This window comes from Phocoena phocoena, chromosome 7 (assembly GCF_963924675.1).
Source record: "Phocoena phocoena chromosome 7, mPhoPho1.1, whole genome shotgun sequence".
In the NCBI taxonomy this organism is placed as follows: domain Eukaryota; kingdom Metazoa; phylum Chordata; class Mammalia; order Artiodactyla; family Phocoenidae; genus Phocoena; species Phocoena phocoena.
Genome location: NC_089225.1, coordinates 27,786,023 through 27,805,169, shown reverse-complemented (window position 1 = coordinate 27,805,169; position 19,147 = coordinate 27,786,023).

Genomic DNA, 19,147 nt, shown 5'->3' with positions numbered 1-19,147 from the left:
CTTGTCCCATATTTATGGACATGGAGATTGTTTCCATATTTTGTTTATTGCACTGTTAAGCAATAAACAAATTGAACAGTATTTCTGTGCTTTTTCTAAGTATTTTATTCCTAGATTCCTTGAAGTAGGATCTGGTTCAGTACATTTTAATTTTGGTAAGAATTTGCTTTCCAGAAGCATGCTAATTTTTGCTTTCACCAGCAGCATTTGGGAGTTCCTTTTTCACCACATCCTCTAGCTATCAGTACTGTCTATTTTCAATTCTGTTAAAACAAACTTTGTCAATCTGATCAATGAAATAAATATAGCCTGACATTTTTTTTTTTTTTCTTTGTGGTACGCGGGCCTCTCACTGTTGTGGCCTCTCCCGTTGCGGAGCACAGGCTGCGGACGCGCAGGCTCAGCGGCCATGGCTCACGGGCCCAGCCGCTCCGCAGCATGTGGGATCTCCCCGGACCGGGGCATGAACCCGTGTCCCCTGCATCGGCAGGCGGACTCTCAACCGCTGTGCCACCAGGGAAGCCCCCTGCCATTGTTTTTTAATAGCAGTACTTTAATTATGAGTTAAATTGATCATATTTTGTTTATTATTTTTATTTTTATTTGACTGCTGTGTTGGATATCTTCTGTTTGCTTCCCAGATCAATCTGATCTCTTCTCTATTCTGTTCTCCCTATTCTAGTGTGGACAGATTACATCAGTTAGCCTTGGCTCCCATTTGGTTTCAGCTGAGTCTGAGCCTCAATATGCCTTCATCTCCTGATAGTGTAGGTGGGTAGTGGGGATCAGCCTGCTTGCTGATGGGAAACTAATTATATTAGATCCCACCTGTCATGAAGGATACTATACTTTGTCCCCATAATATAAGGTATATTCAATATATGGATCTGCCATCCTTCTCAAAACAACTTCTGCTGCTAAAGGGAGGAGACAAGAGTATCTGCAAGGTTTTTGACCAAAGCAAATAGATTAACAAAATTCTTGAAATTTACTGAAATGAGGTGCACTGTAGAAGCTGCAGTGTTGTCTAGAAGTTTGAGGATACTGTGGGGTTTTATGTTCAATTTAATACATCTTTTGGGGTTTTATAATTTACCTCATTTTTTATTGAAGTATAGTTGATTTACAGTGTTGTGTCAGTTTCTGGTGTACAGCAAAGTGATTCATTTATATATATATATATACATACACACACATATATATGTGTGTATGTGTCTGTATTCTTTTTCAGATTCTTTTCCATTATAGTTTATTATAAAATATTGAATATAGTTCCCTGTGCTATACAGTAGGACCCTGTTGTTTATCTATTCTATATATAGTATGTATCTGCTAATCCCAAACTCCTATTTATCCCCCCCTCCCCCTCTTTGGTTACCACAGTTTGTTTTCTATATCTTTGAGTCTGTTTCTGTTCTATAAATAAGTTCATTTGTATCATTTTTTAGATTCCACATGTAAGCAATATTATATGGTATTTGTCTTTCTCTTTCTGACTTACTTCACTTAGTATAATAATCTCTAGTCCATCCATGTTGCTGCAAATGGCATTATTTCATTCTTTTTTGTGGCTGAGTAATATTCCATTGTGTGTGTGTGTGTGTGTGTGTGTGTGTGTGTGTGTGTGTATATATATATATATATATATATATATATATATATATACCATATCTTCTTTATCCACTCCTCCATTGATGGATATCTAGGTTGCTTCCATGCTTTGGCTATTGTAAATAATGCTGCTGTGAACACTGAGGTGCGTGTATCTTTTCGAATTATAGTTTTCTCTGGACATATGCACAGGAGTGGGATTGATGAATCATATGGTAACTCTATTTTTAGTTTTTTTAAGGAAACTCCATACTGTTTTCCATAGTGGCTGCACCCATTTACATTCCCACCAACGGTGTAGGAGGGTTTCCTTTTCTCCCCACCCTCTCCAGCATTTATTATTTGTAGACTCTTTGATGATGGCCATTCAGACAGGTGTGAGGTGATACCTCATTGTAGTTTTGATTTCTCTAATACTTAGTGATGGTGAGCATTTTTCATGTACCTGTTGGCTATCTGTATGTCTTCTTTGGAGAAATATGTTTAAATCTTCTGCCCATTTTTTGATTGGGCTGTTTGTTGGGGTTTTTTGTTATTGAGTCGTATGAGCTATCTGTATATTTTGTAAATTAATCCCTTTTTGGTTACACCATTTAATTTCCCTCTTTATTGAAACATCCATTTAAGTTAGGGATGCCAATTAGACTTCAGGTGAACATTTCCAATAGACAGTTTTATATACGAATGTGAAATTGAGAATTATTGACCATAGATATAGCTTGTAAAGTCTTCAGCATATAGATAGTATGCTATCACATGAACCATGATGAGATGATCTAGGAAGTGAGAGTCCACAGAAAAGTAGAGAAGTCTGAGGGCCGAGCTGTGAGACACACCAGACATGAGAAATCCTAGAGCAGAAGGCAAACCTGAAAAGGAAATGAGGAGGGTCATGAGGAAAGAGGAGAATCTATAGGAGGTGGTATCTTAGAACCAAAGTGAGATAAGTCTTTGAAGAAAGAGTGAATAACTATTGCAAATGTTATCTATAGGTGTTGTTAAATAAGGACTTAAAATCCACCATTAGATTTAGCAACATAAATGTCATTGGCCACTTTGATGAGAGCTGACTGGTAGAGTGCTATGGGCAAAACCGTGATTAAAGGGGCACAAGAGAAATTATAAGAAAAGAACTGGAGACTGAAAAATAAGCAACTACATATTAGCTCTAAAGAGAGGTAGAGAAATGGTAGGACAGCAGCTTAGATCATGGAAGGGATTTTTTTTTTGACACGACAGATGTTACAGCATTTTGTGTGGGTGATAGAAAAGATATATTAAAAACTTAGTTCTTTATCATAAAGCTTGCAAATGTCAGCCTTTGTCTTTTGCCATTTTTGGTAGAAGTACTAGCATTTAAAGGGTAGGATCAGAATAGGAATTAAAAAAACTTTGAGAATTCATCATCTGCTATATAGAGTGAGATAAAGACTGCCGAAACCAAGCATCAGGAATGTAGAATAGCTTGCAAAGTCACAGTAGAGCCAGGGGGTAGAAGCTACTGGAGATTTATATTAATTCCAGAGGGATTTCATGATACTAAATATATGATAGAATTCTTCTGCAAATCTTTTCTTCCAGGTTGATTGGATCTTCATGGTAGGGGTGTGTGTGTGTGTGTGTGTGTGTGTGTGTGTGTGTGTGTGTGTGTGTGTGTAAGCAAACTGGAGAGGAAACATGCAAGAAACAGAAAAAAGGAGTGGCTTTTTCTCTCTCAGACTACAATGTCCTTCCACTGTTCCTAAATCAATTTCATGGAAGCCACAGCCTTTAATACTGTTCCAAGGGTGCTGGGTGCTGGAAACTGGTAATGTTTAATCACTCTCTCTAAGAGTAAGCTTTGATTCTCTTGGATCACTTCAGGAAGAGAAGACACCAACATGCTCATCTCTCTCAAGACAGGCATGGTATATATTTTGAAGATCTGACATGTGAAGGTAGTCTTTAAAACTATTTCTTCATTGTAGAATCAACATGTATATATCTAAAAATAAAACAAAACCTGGATTATGGAACTTGTAAGCCAGAAATTTGAAGAAATTTACATATGCGTTTTAATATAAAAATTTAGTCACTTAAATGTGTACTGTATCCGTCACAGCCCAGATCCCTTTTAAACTGCATAATTGCAACTACTCTTCTATTACCATCTGCCATAAAGACAGTATTCACTGAAAAAGAACCAGATGTGGTAAACAAATTAACAGGTGCTGTTGTCAAATGGTGCTGTTCTAAAGTATATAAGTGACATGGCAATTAAGGTCTGTGAACAGCTGGTTTTAAAGAGTGTTGAAAGTGATTACTTTATCCCATAAATGGACCAATCCACAGCTGTTTCAGGTTGTGCTCAGTTGTTGGCATTTTTAAGTTATATTTTGGAAAATACTATGAATGAAAGCATGCTGTTCTGTAAAACTTTTCTGGATGGCATAACAGAAGAAGTAAATATTTTGAGATATTTCAAGTGACAGCACAGGTTTTAGGGTAAGTGAGATGCAGTATGCAGTTCTTAATATGGATTCAAGCATATCAAAGATGGGGGGAGGAGAGCCTCCCATTGCCTAATGCTTTCTGGATATATTGTGCTGTCCACCACAGTCATCTCAATGATCATGTCTATGGAGAGGTGTGAAAAAGTATCATCACTTGTCAAAACTCTTCTTCTTGCAGATCTTCAGTGGCAGTGATGGAAGAATTTTAAATGAGCTGATTAAAATGTGCTCAAGTGTTACCTTTCTTTCTTAATCAAAAATTAAACTTGACAGACTAATTAATAATCCATTAAGGTTTACAAGGCCAGCTTCCTTGGAATATCTTTTTTCTCACCTTTTGGCTGATATAAACATTTTGAGACCAAGAGGAATGCATCCTTATTATTCCTGACAAAATGGAAGCTGCCATAGAATTTAGTCAATGAAATTAGATGGCAATATTAGGCTTATTTTTGCTAAAAAATATATAACCACCTACCAAATTTATCATTCAATGACCATTTATAAACCAAACTGGAAAATATTGTATGATAAAAAAATAGAGTTGACTTTCTCAAAATAATTATAATTTTTGTTCCATAATTACATTATACTGTAGATATGAAAGTTATTTTTGCATATTTCTCTTTAAATGTGAATTACTTATCATTTGTCAAAATAGAATCTAAGCCTTATTGTTACCCAATGTCGCAGAGATCTATTTGATGATTGACTCTATTCCAAATGTATCAGAAAATATATTCAGATTACATATAGTGCTGATTTGAGAAAAAATAATTTCAATCAACTGCTTCACATGTCAAGGAATTATTATAATTGTGGTAGTTTAGTAACATAAATTAACACCCTGACTGTGAATTAAAGAAAGCAATTCCTAGCATTAAAATCAAAGAGAACTCTGTGTTGTTTTTCAACTCACCAAAAACAACCAGAGTTCAAAAAAACAAGGTACTTTCAAACAAAGATTCTTAAGTAATACAGGTGAAGGTGGTGAAGCATGAAAAAGCAGATTTCAAACCACATAAAATAAACAAGGGTTTTATTTTTCTACTCTTCTCCTCCATGGACAACACCTGCACGTTCCTATCTACTCTGCAACTTCAGCTGCTTTCTCTTAGAGTTCTCGTTGAAAAAAAACCAAACAAACAAAATGGATCCCTGTGTCTTTCATGTGTCTGAAGTAAGAAACAGACATCAATTTATTGGAAGAAAATGTAAATGAAATTTGATTAGTTGTCAAACACACTGAATTCTTTCTTTGTATTAGTATAAAGAAAATAACTATTCTATTTCTGTATCTAATACCCATATGGACATAATAGAATAACAGAGACCAGATTTACTCTTCTACATTAAACAATGAAAGAACAGAAGATATTAAATAATGTACATTGTACCACAGCCTTAGCAGGATGATAATCTTTGAGAGAAGACAAACAAAATGAAGTGAGCTCTTTGATGGCTCCTGGATACTATGTAGAAAACATTTCCAGAAATGTGACTTGAGAGACTCATTTCAGTTTCTAAGGTGGCCAAGGTGGATAGAATTTGCAAGGTAGAGGGTCTAAAGGAGTGAGCTGAAGGGTGGGGGAGGCATAGAGAGAGAGAGTTAGAAAGAGACAGAGAGAAAGAGAGAGACGGAGAGATTGGGATCTGGAGATATGCAGAGGTTTCCTCTTGGGAAACTTGAGTTTGATGAGCAAATGCACGTGCTTCACCTGAGTATGATCAGCACATGCACAAGCTGGGGAAAGAACCACTGAAAAGGAACTTAGAGAACCGTGATCAAAGGTCACACAGGGAATGGAATAGTTTATTGTCACTAGACCAAAGCAGAAAGGCCTTCAAATGCATGTGATGCTGAGTAGAGTCTCAGAAAGAATTGCCTCAATAATGAGCTCGTATTAAAACTATCCTGTTCTGGATCCACCTAGCATAGCAAACCTTGAAAGAATCAAATTGTTTCCAGCTGCATGCAGACTAATATTTTAAAATATTTAAAGGCATACAAAAACTTTAGCACTCAATCACAACATTCACAATGCCTGGCATTTAAAAAACAAATTACCATGTATGCAAAGAGGTCAGGGAAATAATGAGAAAAATTAACCAATATAAACAGAACAACAGTAACAAAAAAGATATGAATAGTAGAATAGTAGACAAGGAAATTAAAACCACTATTATAAATATATTCCACATGTGCAAGAAGATAGAAGGAAGTATGACTATGAAAAGGAGAGGTGTGTAGCATATAAAAATAGACAAAATGAACTTCTAGATATTAAAATAAATGACTGAAATGAAAAATACATTGGATGGGATTAATAGTAGATTATATGCTGCAAAGAAAAGATTAGTGAAACTGTAGACATATCAAATGAAACCGTGTCAAATGAAACACAGACAGAAAATGCAACTTATAGTTGTTTCATTCTAATGTAAGATGTCAGTAATAGGGAAACCTGAATGTGGGGTATATGAAAACTCTCTGTATGATCTTTACAAAAATTTTAAACTATTCTCAACTCTAAAGTTTATTTTTAAAAAATGAATGGAGGATCAATGAGCCGAACAACAACAACATCAAGCAGCCCGTAATTATGCAATTAGAGTCTTAAGAGGGAGAGAGAAGTGGCGGAGGTAGGAAAAACTATTTGAAGAAATAATGGTCAAAATCTTTCCAAATTTGATGAAGCCACAAACTTACAGATTAAAAAACTCCTCAAAGCCCAAGTGAAGAAACATCAAGAAAACCACTACAAGAAGCACCATAGTCAAATTGCTTAGTCTGTGGTCCCATGTGACAAGAATATTTCTTATATTCTGCACATCCGTTCATAAACTGCCCTCTGACTTCCTCCCCAGATTCATGTTTTGCCACAGCACCACATGCTGCTGTCTATCTATTCTGTACATAGAATTTTCCAGCAAACGTTATGGATCACGTGCCTAATGCTTCTTCATTAAGTGGTTCTCCTGTTCTCATGCAACCCAGGACCACCTATTTGTTTCTAAACATACTGTTCAAATTTCACTTCTTAAAAGTCTTCCTGAGCTCCTTCTACGTGCTCTGTCGGTGCTCAGAAAATGCTTGTTTAAGTGAATGAATGAACGAAAAGATGGATGGGGAAATGGAGTTCTTTAAGCCTTAAAACAAAGAAATGGTGATTGAGAAAAAGTAAGATTACAAATCTCAGCTGGTCCATTGGTACAAACTCCTTCTCTTTGAAATTCCCTTGACGAATGGGAGCCTTTGGACTAGTGAGTGACTATCTATTCTAATCGGTGGTGAAGTAAGGAAGAGGGAATGATTTCTCAGGCTTCTTGCATTCAGTTTCATCTTTCTGGTGGATAAGGTAAGATTTGAGACATTTTCCTGCAGTCCCATAATTTCTGCAGAGGAATCTACACGCAAACACATACTTGCATGCACATAAGTTTCAGCGGCCATGAGGACCAGGGTATCAGAGTAGACAGGTCTCACTGATATTATGGCTTTGACAATCTAGACTTCATGTAATAAAAACAGTAGTAACAAACACTATATTTATATTTATTTTTGAGTTAACATTAATTTATAACATTATATGTTTCATGTGTACAACATTATATTTCCACTTCTGTATATCCACCACAAATTTATTTTCTACCTGCCACCATACAGTTGACCCTTTTATACATTTCACCCTCCTCCAGCCCCTCCTCTTTGGTAACTACAACTCTGTCATCTGTACCTATGTGTTAGTTTTTGTTTGGTTTGGTTTATTTTGTTTTTGTTTGTTAGTTTTTTATATTCCACATATGAGTGAAATCATAGAGTGTCTTTCTCCATCTGACTTATTCCACTTAGCATAATACCCTCAAGATCCATCCGTCTTGTCCCAAATGGCAAAGCTTCATTTATTTAAGTCTGACTAGTATTCCATTGTGTGTGTGTGTGTGTGTGTGTGTGTGTGTATATATATATATATATATATATAAATACCACATCTTCTTTAGCTATTCATCTGTTGCTGAGCACTTAGGTTGTTTTCGTATCTTGGCTATTGTAAATAATGCTGCAGTGAACAGGGATGGGGTGCATACATCTATCTTCTCATATTAGAAACACTGTTTATTTTATAATTAACATAACTCTTCTAGCCAGAGCTACAACTAGGGTGAGGCAAATGAAGCTATTTGCCTCAGCACAAAATTTAAGGAGGAACTCAAAATTTCAGTAATAAGATAAACATATTTTAATGCATTATTTATTCACATCTTTATTGGAGTATAATTGCTTTACAATGGTGTGTTAGTTTCTGTTTATAACAAAGTGAATCAGTTATACATATACATATGTTACCATATCTCTTCCCTCTTTCGTCTCCCTCCCTCCCACCCTCCCTATCCCACCCCTTCAGGCGGTCACAAAGCACCCAGCTGATCTCCCTATCCTATGCGGCTGCTTCCCACTAGCTATCTGCCTTACTTTAGTAGTGTATATATGTCCATGCCTCTCTCTCGCTTTGTCACAGCTCACACTTCCTCCTCCCCATATCCTCAAGTCCATTCTCTAGTAGGTCTGTGTCTTTATTCCTGTCTTACCCCTAGGTTCTTCATGACATTTTTTTTCTTAAATTCCATACATATGTGTTAGCATACGGTATTTGTCTTTCTCTTTCTGACTTACTTTACTCTGTATGACAGACTCTAGGTCTATCCACCTCATTACAAATAGCTCAATTTCGTTTCTTTTTATGGCTGAGCAATATTCCATTGTATATATGTGCCACATCTTCTTTATCCATTCATCCAATGTTGGACACTTAGGTTGTTTCCATCTCCAGGCTATTGTAAATAGAGCTGCAATGAACATTTTGGTACATGACTCTTTTTGAATTAAGGTTTTCTCAGGGTATATGCCCAGTAGTGGGATTGCTGGGTCATATGGTTGTTCTATTTGTAGTTTTTTAAGGAACCTCCATACTTTTCTCCACAGTGGTTGTATCAATTTACATTCCCACCAACATTGCAAGAGTGTTTCCTTTTCTCCACACCCTCTCCAGCACTTATTGTTTCTAGATTTTTTGATGATGAACATTCTGACTGGTGTCAGATGATATCTCATTGTAGTTTTGATTTGCATTTCTCTAACGATTAATGACGTTGACCATTCTTTCATGTGTTTGTTGGCAGTCTGTATATCTTCTTTGGAGAAATGTCTATTTAGTTCTTCTGCCCATTTTTGGATTGGGTTGTTTGTTTTTTTGTTATTGAGCTGCATGAGCTGCTTATAAATTTTGGAGATTAATCCTTTGTCAGTTGACTCATTTGCAAACACTTTCTCCCATTCTGAGGATTGTCTTCTGGTCTTGTTTATGGTTTCCTTTGCTTTCCAAAAGCTTTGAAGTTTCATTAGGTCCCATTTGTTTATTTCTGTTTTTATTTCCATTTCTCTAGGAGGTGGGTCAAAAAGGATCTTGCTGTGATTTATGTCATAGAGTGTTCTGCCTATGTTTTCCACTAAGAGTTTGATAGTTTCTGGCCTTACATTTAGGTCTTTAATCCATTTTGAGCTTATTTTTGTGTATGGTGTTAGGGAGTGATCTAATCTCATACTTTTACATGTAGCCGTCCAGTTTTCCCAGCACCACTTATTGAAGAGTCTGTCCTTTCTCCATTGTACATGCCTGCCTCCTTTATCAAAGATAAGGTGACCATATGTGCGTGGGTTTATCTCTGGGCTTTCTATCCTGTTCCATTGATCTACCTTTCTGTTTTTGTGCCAGTACCATACTGTCTTAATTACTGTAGATTTGTAGTATAGTCGGAAGTCAGGGAGCCTGATTCCTCCAGCTCCGTGTTTCATTCTCAAGATTGCTTTGGCTATTCGGGGTCTTTTGTGTTTCCATACAAATTGTGAAATTTTTTGCTCTACTTCTGTGAAAAATGCCAGTGGTAGTTTGATAGAGATTGCACTGAGTCTGTAGATTGCTTTGGGTAGTAGAGTCATTTTCACAGTGTTGATTCTTCCAATCCAAGAACATGGTATATCTCTCCATCTATCTGTATCATCTTTAATTTCTTTCATCAGTGTCTTATAATTTTCTGCATACAGGTCTTTTGTCTCCATAGGTAGGTTGATTCCTAGATATTTTATTATTTTTGTTGCAGTGGTAAATGGGAGTGTTTACTTGATTTCACTTTCAGATTTTTCATCATTAGTGTATAGGAATGCCAGAGATTTCTGTGCATTAATTTTGTATCCTGCTACTTTACCAAATTCATTGATTAGCTCTGGTAGTTTTCTGATAGCATCTTTAGGATTCTCTATGTATAGTATCATGTCATCTGCAGACAGTGACAGCTTTACTTCTTCTTTTCCGATTTGGGTTCCTTTTATTTCCTTTTCTTCTCTGATTGCTGTGGCTAAAACTTCTAAAACTATGTTGAATAAGAGTGGTGAGAGTGGGCAACCTTGTCTTGTTCCTGATCTTAGTGGAAATGCTTTCAGTTTTTCACCATTGAGGACGATGTTGGCTGTGGATTTGTCATATATGGCCTTTATTACGTTGAGGAAAGTTCCCTCTATGCCTACTTTCTGCACGGTTTTTATCATAAATGGGTGTTGAATTTTGTTGAAAGCTTTCTCTGCATCTGTTGAGATGATCATATGGTTTTTCTCCTTCAATTTGTTAGTATGGTGTATCATGTTGATTGATTTGCATATATTGAAGAATCCTTGCATTCCTGGAATAAACCCCACTTGATGATGGTGTATGATCCATTTAATGTGCTGTTGGATTCTTTTTGCTAGTATTTTGTTGAGGATTTTTGCATCTATGTTCATCAGTGATATTGACCTGTACTTTTCTTTCTTTGTGACATCTTTGTCTGGTTTTGGTATCAGGGTGATGCTGGCCTCATAGAATGAGTTTGGGAGTGTTCCTCCCTCTGCTATATTTTGGAAGAGTTTGAGAAGGATAGGTGTTAGCTCTTCTCTAAATGTTTGATAGAATTCGCCTGTGAAGCCATCTGGTCCTGGGCTTTTGTTTGTGGGAAGATTTTTAATCACAGTTTCAATTTCAGTGCTTGTGATTGGTCTGTTCATGTTTTCTATTTCTTCCTGATTCAGTCTTGGCAGGTTGTGCATTTCTAAGAATTTGTCCATTTCTTCCAGTTTGTCCATTTTATTGGCATAGTGCTGCTTGTAGTAATCTCTCATGATCTTTTGTATTTCTGCAGTGTCAGTTGTTACTTCTCCTTTTTCATTTTTAATTCTATTGATTTGAATCTTCTCCCTTTTTTTCTTGATGAGTCTGGCTAATGGTTTATCAATTTTGTTTATGTTCTCAGAGAACTAGCTTTTAGTTTTATTGATCTTTGCTATTGTTTCCTTCATTTCTTTTTCATTTATTTCTGATCTGATTTTTATGGTATCTTTCCTTCTGCTAACTTTGGGGTTTTTTTGTTCTTCTTCCTCTAATTGCTTTAGGTGCAAGGTTAGGTTGTTTATTCGAGATGTTTCCTGTTTCTTAATGTAGGATTGTATTGCTATAAACTTCCCTCTTAGAACTGCTTTTGCTGCATCCCATAGGTTTTGGGTCATCGTGTCTCCATTGTCATTTGTTTCTAGGTATTTTTTTATTTCCTCTTTGATTTCTTCAGTGATCACTTCGTTATTAAGTAGTGTATTGTTTAGCCTCCATGTGTTTGTAGTTTTTACACATCTTTTCCTGTAATTGATATCTAGTCTCATAGCGTTGTGGTCGAAAAACATACTTGATACAATTTCAATTTTCTGAAATTTAACAAGGCTTGATTTGTGACCCAAGATATGATCTATCCTGGAGAATGTTCCATGAGCACTTGAGAAAAATGTTTATTCTGTTGTTTTTGGAGGGAATGTCCTATAAATATCAATTAAGTCCATCTTGTTTAATGTATCATTTAAAGCTTGTGTTTCCTTATTTATTTTCATTTTGGATGATCTGTCCATTGGTGAAAGTGGGGTGTTAAAGTCTCCTACTATGAATGTGTTACTGTCGATTTCCCCTTTTATAGCTGTTAGTATTTGCCTTACGTATTGAGGTGCTCCTATGTTGGGTGCATAAATATTTACAATTGTTATATCTTTTTCTTGGATCATTGATCATTATGTAGTGTCCTTCTTTGTCTCTTCTAATAGTCTTTATTTTAAAGTCTATTTTGGCTGATATGAGAATTGCTACTCCAGCTTTCTTTTGCTTTCCATTTGCATGAAATATCTTTTTCCATCCCCTTACTTTCAGTCTGTATGTGTCTCTAGGTCTGAAGTGGGTCTCTTGTAGACAGCAAATATATGGGTCTTGTTTTTGTATCCATTCAGCCAATCTGTGTCTTTTGGTGGGAGCGTTTAGTCCATTTACATTTAAGTTAATTATCGATATGTATGTTCCTATTCCCATTTTCTTAATTGTTTTGGGTTTGTTATTGTAGGTCTTTTCCTTCTCTTGTGTTTCTTGCCTAGAGAAGTTCCTTTAGCAGTTGTTGTAGAGCTGGTTTGGTGGTGCTGAACTCTCTCAACTTTTGCTTGTCTGTAAAGGTTTTAATTTCTCCATCAAATCTGAATGAGATCCTTGCTGGATTGAGTAATCTTGGTTGCAGGTTTTTCTCCTTCATGACTTTAAATATGTCCTGCCAGTCCCTTCTGGCTTGCAGAGTTTCTGCTGAAAGATCAGCTGTTAACCTTATGGGGATTGCCTTGTGTTTTATTTGTTGTTTTTCCCTTGCTGCTTTTAATATGTTTTCTTTGTATTTAATTTTTGACAGTTTGATTAATATGTGTCTTGGCATATTTCTCCTTGCATTTATCCTGTATGGAACTCTCTGTGCTTCCTGGACTTGATTAACTATTTCCTTTCCCATATTAGGGAAGTTCTGAACTACAATCTCTTCAAATATTTTCTCAGTCCCTTTCTTTTTCTCTTCTTCTTCTGGAACTCCTATAATTCGAATGTTGGTGCATTTAATGTTGTCCCAGAGGTCTCTGAGACTGTCCTCAGTTCTTTTCATTCTTTTTTCTTTATTCTGCTCTGCAGTAGTTATTTCCACTATTTTATCTTTCAGGTCACTTATCCGTTCTTCTGCCTCAGTTATTCTGCTATTGATCCCATCTAGAATATTTTAAATTTCATTTATTGTGTTGTTCATCGTTGTTTGTTTGCTCTTTAGTTCTTCAAGGTCCTTGTTAAATGTTTCTTGAATTTTGTCTATTCTATTTCCAAGATTTTGGATCATCTTTACTATCATTATTCTGAATTCTTTTTCAGGTAGACTGCCTATTTCCTCTTCATTTGTTAGGTCTGGTGGGTTTTTATCTTGCTCCTTCATCTGCGTTGTTTTTTCTGTCTTCTCATTTTGCTTATCTTACTGTGTTTGGGGTCTCCTTTTTGCAGGCTGCAGGTTCGTAGTTCCCGTTGTTTTTGGTGTCTGTCCCCAGTGGCTAAGGTTGGTTCAGTGGGTTGTGTAGGCTTCCTGGTGGAGGGGACTAGTGCCTGTGTTCTGGTGGGTGAGGCTGGATCTTGTCTTTCTGGTGGGCAGGCCCATGTCTGGTGGTGTGTTTTGGAGTGTCTGTGGACTTATTATGATTTTAGGCAACCTCTCTGCTAATGGGTGGGGTTTTGTTCCGTTCTTCCTAGTTGTTTGGCATAGGATGTCTAGCACTGTAGCTTGCTGGTCGTTGAGTGAAGCTGGGTGCTGGTGTTGAGATGGAGATCTCTGGGAGATTTCGCTGTTTGATGTTATGTGGAGCTGGGAGGTCTCTTGTGGACCAGTGTCCTGAAGTTGGCTCTCCCACCTCAGAGGCACAGCACTGACTCCTGGCTGCAGCACCAAGACCCTTTCATCCACACAGCTCAGAATAAAAGGGAGAAAAAGTAGAAAGAAAGAATTAGTAGAAGTAGAAAGAAAGAAAGAAAGAAAGAAAGGAGGGAGGGAGGGAGGGAGGGAGGAGGGAAGGAAGGAAAAAAGAAAGGAAGATAAAGTAAAATAAAATGAAGTAAGATAAAATATAATAAAGTTATTAAAATAAAAAAATAATTATTAAAAAAAAAGTGGATGGATAGAACCCTAGGACATATGGTGGAAGCAAAGCTATACAGACAAAATCTCACACAGAAGCATACACATACACACTCACAAAAAGAGGAAAAGGGGAAGAAATCATACATCTTGCTCTCAAAGTCCACCTCCTTAATTTGGGATGATTCTTTGTCTATTCATGTATTCCAAAGTTGCAGGGTACATCAAGTTGATTGTGAAGCTTTAATCCGCTGCTTCTGAGGCTGCTGGGAGAGATTTCCCTTTCTCTTCTTTGTTCTCACAGCTCCTGGGGTGAGCTCTGGATTTGGCCCTGCCTCTGCGTGTAGGTCGCGGAGGGCGTCTGTTCTTCGCTCAGACAGGACGGGGTTAAAGGAGCCGCTGATTCGGAGGCTCTTGCTCACTCAGGCCGTGGGGGAGGGAGGAGCACGGAGTGCGCGGGGAGGGGCTGCGGCAGCAGAGGCCGGCGTGACATTGCACCAGCCTGAGGTGCGCTGTGCGTTCTCCTGGGGGAGTTGTCCCTGGATCACGGGACCCTGGCAGTGGCGGGCTGCACAGGCTCCCCAGAAGCGGGGTGTGGATAGTGAGCTGTGCTCGCACACAGGCTTCTTGGTGGCAGCAGCAGCAGCCTTAGCATCTTGTGCCCATCTCTGGGGTCCGCGCTTTTAGCTACGGCTCGCGCCCGTCTCTGGAGCTCCTTTCAGCAGCGCTCTTAATCCCCTCTCCTCGCGCACCAGGAAACGAAGAGGTAAGAAAAAGTCTCTTGCCTCTTCAGCAGCTCCAGACTTTTTCCCGGACTCCCGCCCGGCCAGTCGTGGCGCACCAACCCCCTGCAGGCTGTGTTCACGCCACCAACCCCAGTCCTCTCCCGGTGCTCTGACCGAAGCCTGAGCCTCAGCTCCCAGCCCCGCCCACCTCGGCGGGTGAGCAGAGAAGCCTCTTGGGGCCGGTGAGTGCTGGTTGGCACCGATCCTCTGTGCGGGAATCTCTCCGCTTTGCCCTCCGCCCCGCTGTGGCTGCGCTCTCCTCCGTGGCTCCGAAGCTTCCCCCTCCGTCACCCGCAGTCTCCGCCGCGAAGGGGCTTCCTAGTGTGTGGAAACCTATCCTTCTTCACAGCTCCCTCCCACTGGTGCAGGTCCCGTCCCTATTCTTTTGTCTCTGTTTTTTCTTTTTTCTTTTGCCCTACCCAGGTACGTGGGGGGTTTCTTGCCTTTTGGGAGGTCTGAGGTCTTCTGCCAGCGTTCAGTAGGTGTTCTGTAGGAGTTGTTCCATGTGTAGATGTATTTCTGGTGTTTTTGTGGGGAGGAAGGTGATCTCCACATCTTACTCTTCCGCCATCTTCCCGGAAGCCTTAATGCATTATTTTTTTAAAAATAAAAATTAATGCAAAAATCTATGATAAGCCAAATTTCAAAATTTTAAATAAAAAAAGAAACAATATTATTGATGTTTTCTTTTTCCCTCAATTCCCAATGTGTTTCAGAATGATGCTTGTACTTGTTCTGGTTAAGAGCTATGGTTTAACAACAACAAAAATTGTGCCAATAGACATCAATTGAAAGCCCTTTTTTTTTTAACATCTCTATTTGAGTATAATTGCTTTACAATGACGTGTTAGTTTCTGCTTTATAACGAAGTGAATCAGTTATACATATATATATATATATATATATATATATATATATATCCCCATATCTCCTCCCTCTGGCATCTCCCACCCACCCTTCCTATCCCACCCCTCTAGGTGGTCACAAAGCACCGAGCTGATCTCCTTGTGCTATGTCACTGCTTCCCACTAGCTATCTATTTTACATTTGGTAGTGTATATATGTCCATGCCACTCTCTCACTTCGTCCCAGCTTACCCTTCCCCCTCCCCATGTTCTCAAGTCCATTCTCTACATCTGCATCTTTATTCCTGTCCTGCTCCTATGTTCTTCAGAACCATTCTTATTTTTTTTTTCAAATTCCATATATATGTGTTCGCATACAGTATTTGTTTTTCTTTTCTGACTTACTTCACTCTGTATGACAGACTATAGGTCCTTCCACCGCACTACAAATAACTCAATTTCGTTTCTTTTTATGGCTGAGTAATATTCCATTGTATATATGTGCCACATCTTTATCCATTCATCTGTTGATGGACACTTAGGTTGCTTCCATGTCCTGGCTATTGTAAATAGAGCTGTGATGAACATTGTGGTACATGACTTTTTGTATTATGGTTTTCTCAGGGTATATGCCCAGTAGTGAGATTGCTGGGTCGTATGGTAGTTCTATTTGTAGTTTTTTAAGGAACCTCCATACTGTTCTTCATAGTAGGGCTCTATCAGTTAACATTCCCACCAACAGTGCAAGAGGGTTCCCTTTTCTCCACACCCTCTGCAGCATTTATTGTTTGTAGATTTTTGACGATGGCCATTCTGACTGGTGTGAGGTGATACCTCATTGTAGTTTTGATTTGCATTTTTCTAATGATTAGTGATGTTGAGCATCCTTTCATGTGTTTGTTGGCAATCTGTATATCTTCTTTGGAGAAATGTCTATTTAGGTCTTCTGCCCATTTTTGGATTGGGTTGTTTGGTTTTGTTTGATATTGAGCTGCATGAGTTGCTTGTAAATTTTGGAGATTAATCCTTTGTCAGTTGCTTCATTTGCAAATAGTTTCTCCCATGAAAGCCCATTTTAAGTGTATATTTGTTATTTTGGGGGAAGGAATTACCACATCCTTTGATAGACCCTCCTTGTATCATCAAGATAGAAATTCCACATCAGAGTTAATGTTCACAGAAAGATCATAATTGTATAGTCTATGCAAGCATCAGAGAATATTTCCTTAAGGTAACCAATTCTCTCTCTGGGTCTTACTATTCTAATCTTTTAAATGGTTAAATATAATACTCTGCAAAAACAACAACTACAATGAAAACCACACACACAAAAACTCTGTATTTACTAAACAAGCTTACTGCAAAATAAAGAGAAAAAATTTTGTTGCTTGACTTTTTTTTTTTTTATTTTTTATGCGGTACCCGGGCCTCTCACTGCTGTGGCCTCTCCCACTGCGGAGCACAGGCTCCAGACGCACAGGCTCAGTGGCCATGGCTCACGGGCCCAGCCGCTCCGCGGCATGTGGGATCTTCCCGGACTGGGGCACGAACCCGCGTCCCCCGCATCCCCCGCATCGGCAGGCGGACTCTCAACCACTGTGCCACCAGGGAAGTCCATTTTGCTTGACTTTTATTAACATCAAATGTAAGTGTTCTTAATTTCAAAGTTAAGCTGGATTTGCCAGAAAAAAATGTTCTGACATTAGCTAGCTCACCGATCTTGAAGCAAATACTTGCAGAAATACATCTCGGCTTTGCTGAGTGTGTGCAAAAATGTCTGACAGTCAGAGTTAGGAAACCTCAGTGCAGTGTGCTGACCAGAGGTAGAAGGAGTACCGTAGATTCTTACACACCCGCTTTGAGCCATATGGCACAGCTGTAGAGTGTGATATTGGTCAGACCAATAGAAGAACTAATCGAATCAGAATTGAATTGATTGATTTTGAACAAACATACCAGGAATTTTGCAGTAGACTCAAATAGCACAGGTTAAGCCCAGCTTGACCATGTTAGTACCTAATACTGACTTTTCTATGCCACCTTATAGTCTACAAAATGTTTTCACAGACAACCCCTTTGAGCCTCTTAGCTCAAATACAAGAACTGATGTAAAGAATGTAAGCATTGATGTCACATGCTACATGAAGAAAACTGAGACCTGAAGTAGACTTGTCCAGTTTCACATATGAATAAAATTCACAGTGAATAAAAATTGGAGGAAGTTCTTGAAGCTATCTGGCCCACAATCCAGTAATTTTTCTATTGTATAGCCTTCTTTCCATCACACTATCATATGCAGAGTGGAAAGAACATCCAATTACTATTTCTTTTTCTCAGTTAAATCAGTATATGTTGGTAAAGCCTTGTATTTATTTTTTTTTAATTTTTATTCTTTAATTTATTATTTGAAACTATCTCCAAGTTATAGAAAAATTGCAAGTATAGCACAGGTAAATTGTTTTCATTTGAAAGAGTTTTTTACATGATGCCCCATAGCACTCCCCTCAGTACTTTAGTGTGTATTTTTTTAAAACAAGAATATTTTTTCTACAGAGCACAATACAACCATTGAAACTGAGAAATTAACATTGACATATTACAACAATTTACTCAACAAAGTTGAATTCAAACTGTCATCTACGTTTTACCAACTGTTTGAGAAATGTTCTTAGTGGCAAAAAAATTCAGTTTGGAATCCTGTAGTGCATTGAATCTTTTAGTCCCCTTCATTATGAAACCATTTTCAGTCTTCCCTTGGCTTTTGTAACACTGCATCTTCATAGATACAGGCCAGATAGTTCATAGAATGTCCCTCAATTTGAGTTTCTCTGATGTTTACTCACAGTTAAATTCAGGTTGTACATTTCAGGAATATCACAGAAGTAATATTGTGTTCTTCTTATTGCATCTTGTTAGTTTGCCCAAGATTTCAATTTGTCCTATGTTAACTTTGATCAGTTGATGAAAGTGATGTCTACCATGCTTCTCCACCATCCGAATATTCAATTTATTCATTTATTTTTGTATATCACTATGAACCATGGCTTTCTGTTTTATTTAGTGGGCTGTCATCCATTAACGTCATTATTTATTGTGAGGCTCAGTTGTCCCAGATTTGGCCAATGGAAACCCTCCAAGTGTCCTTTTGGCATGCCCCTTCATCATTTGAGCCTTTTATTGTTTTCTGGTACAAGATGATGTTCTAGGCTCATGTCCCTTCCTGCTCTACCTCTAGATCAGACCTTTCTCCAAGGAGTCCTAGCTCTTCTAGGGGAGACTAGAATTAAGAAACCAAGTCTGGGTTTAAGGTGTATTTATTACTATTGGGATGTCCCTGCTTCCAGGCTTTCTCAATAGAAAATTTAGA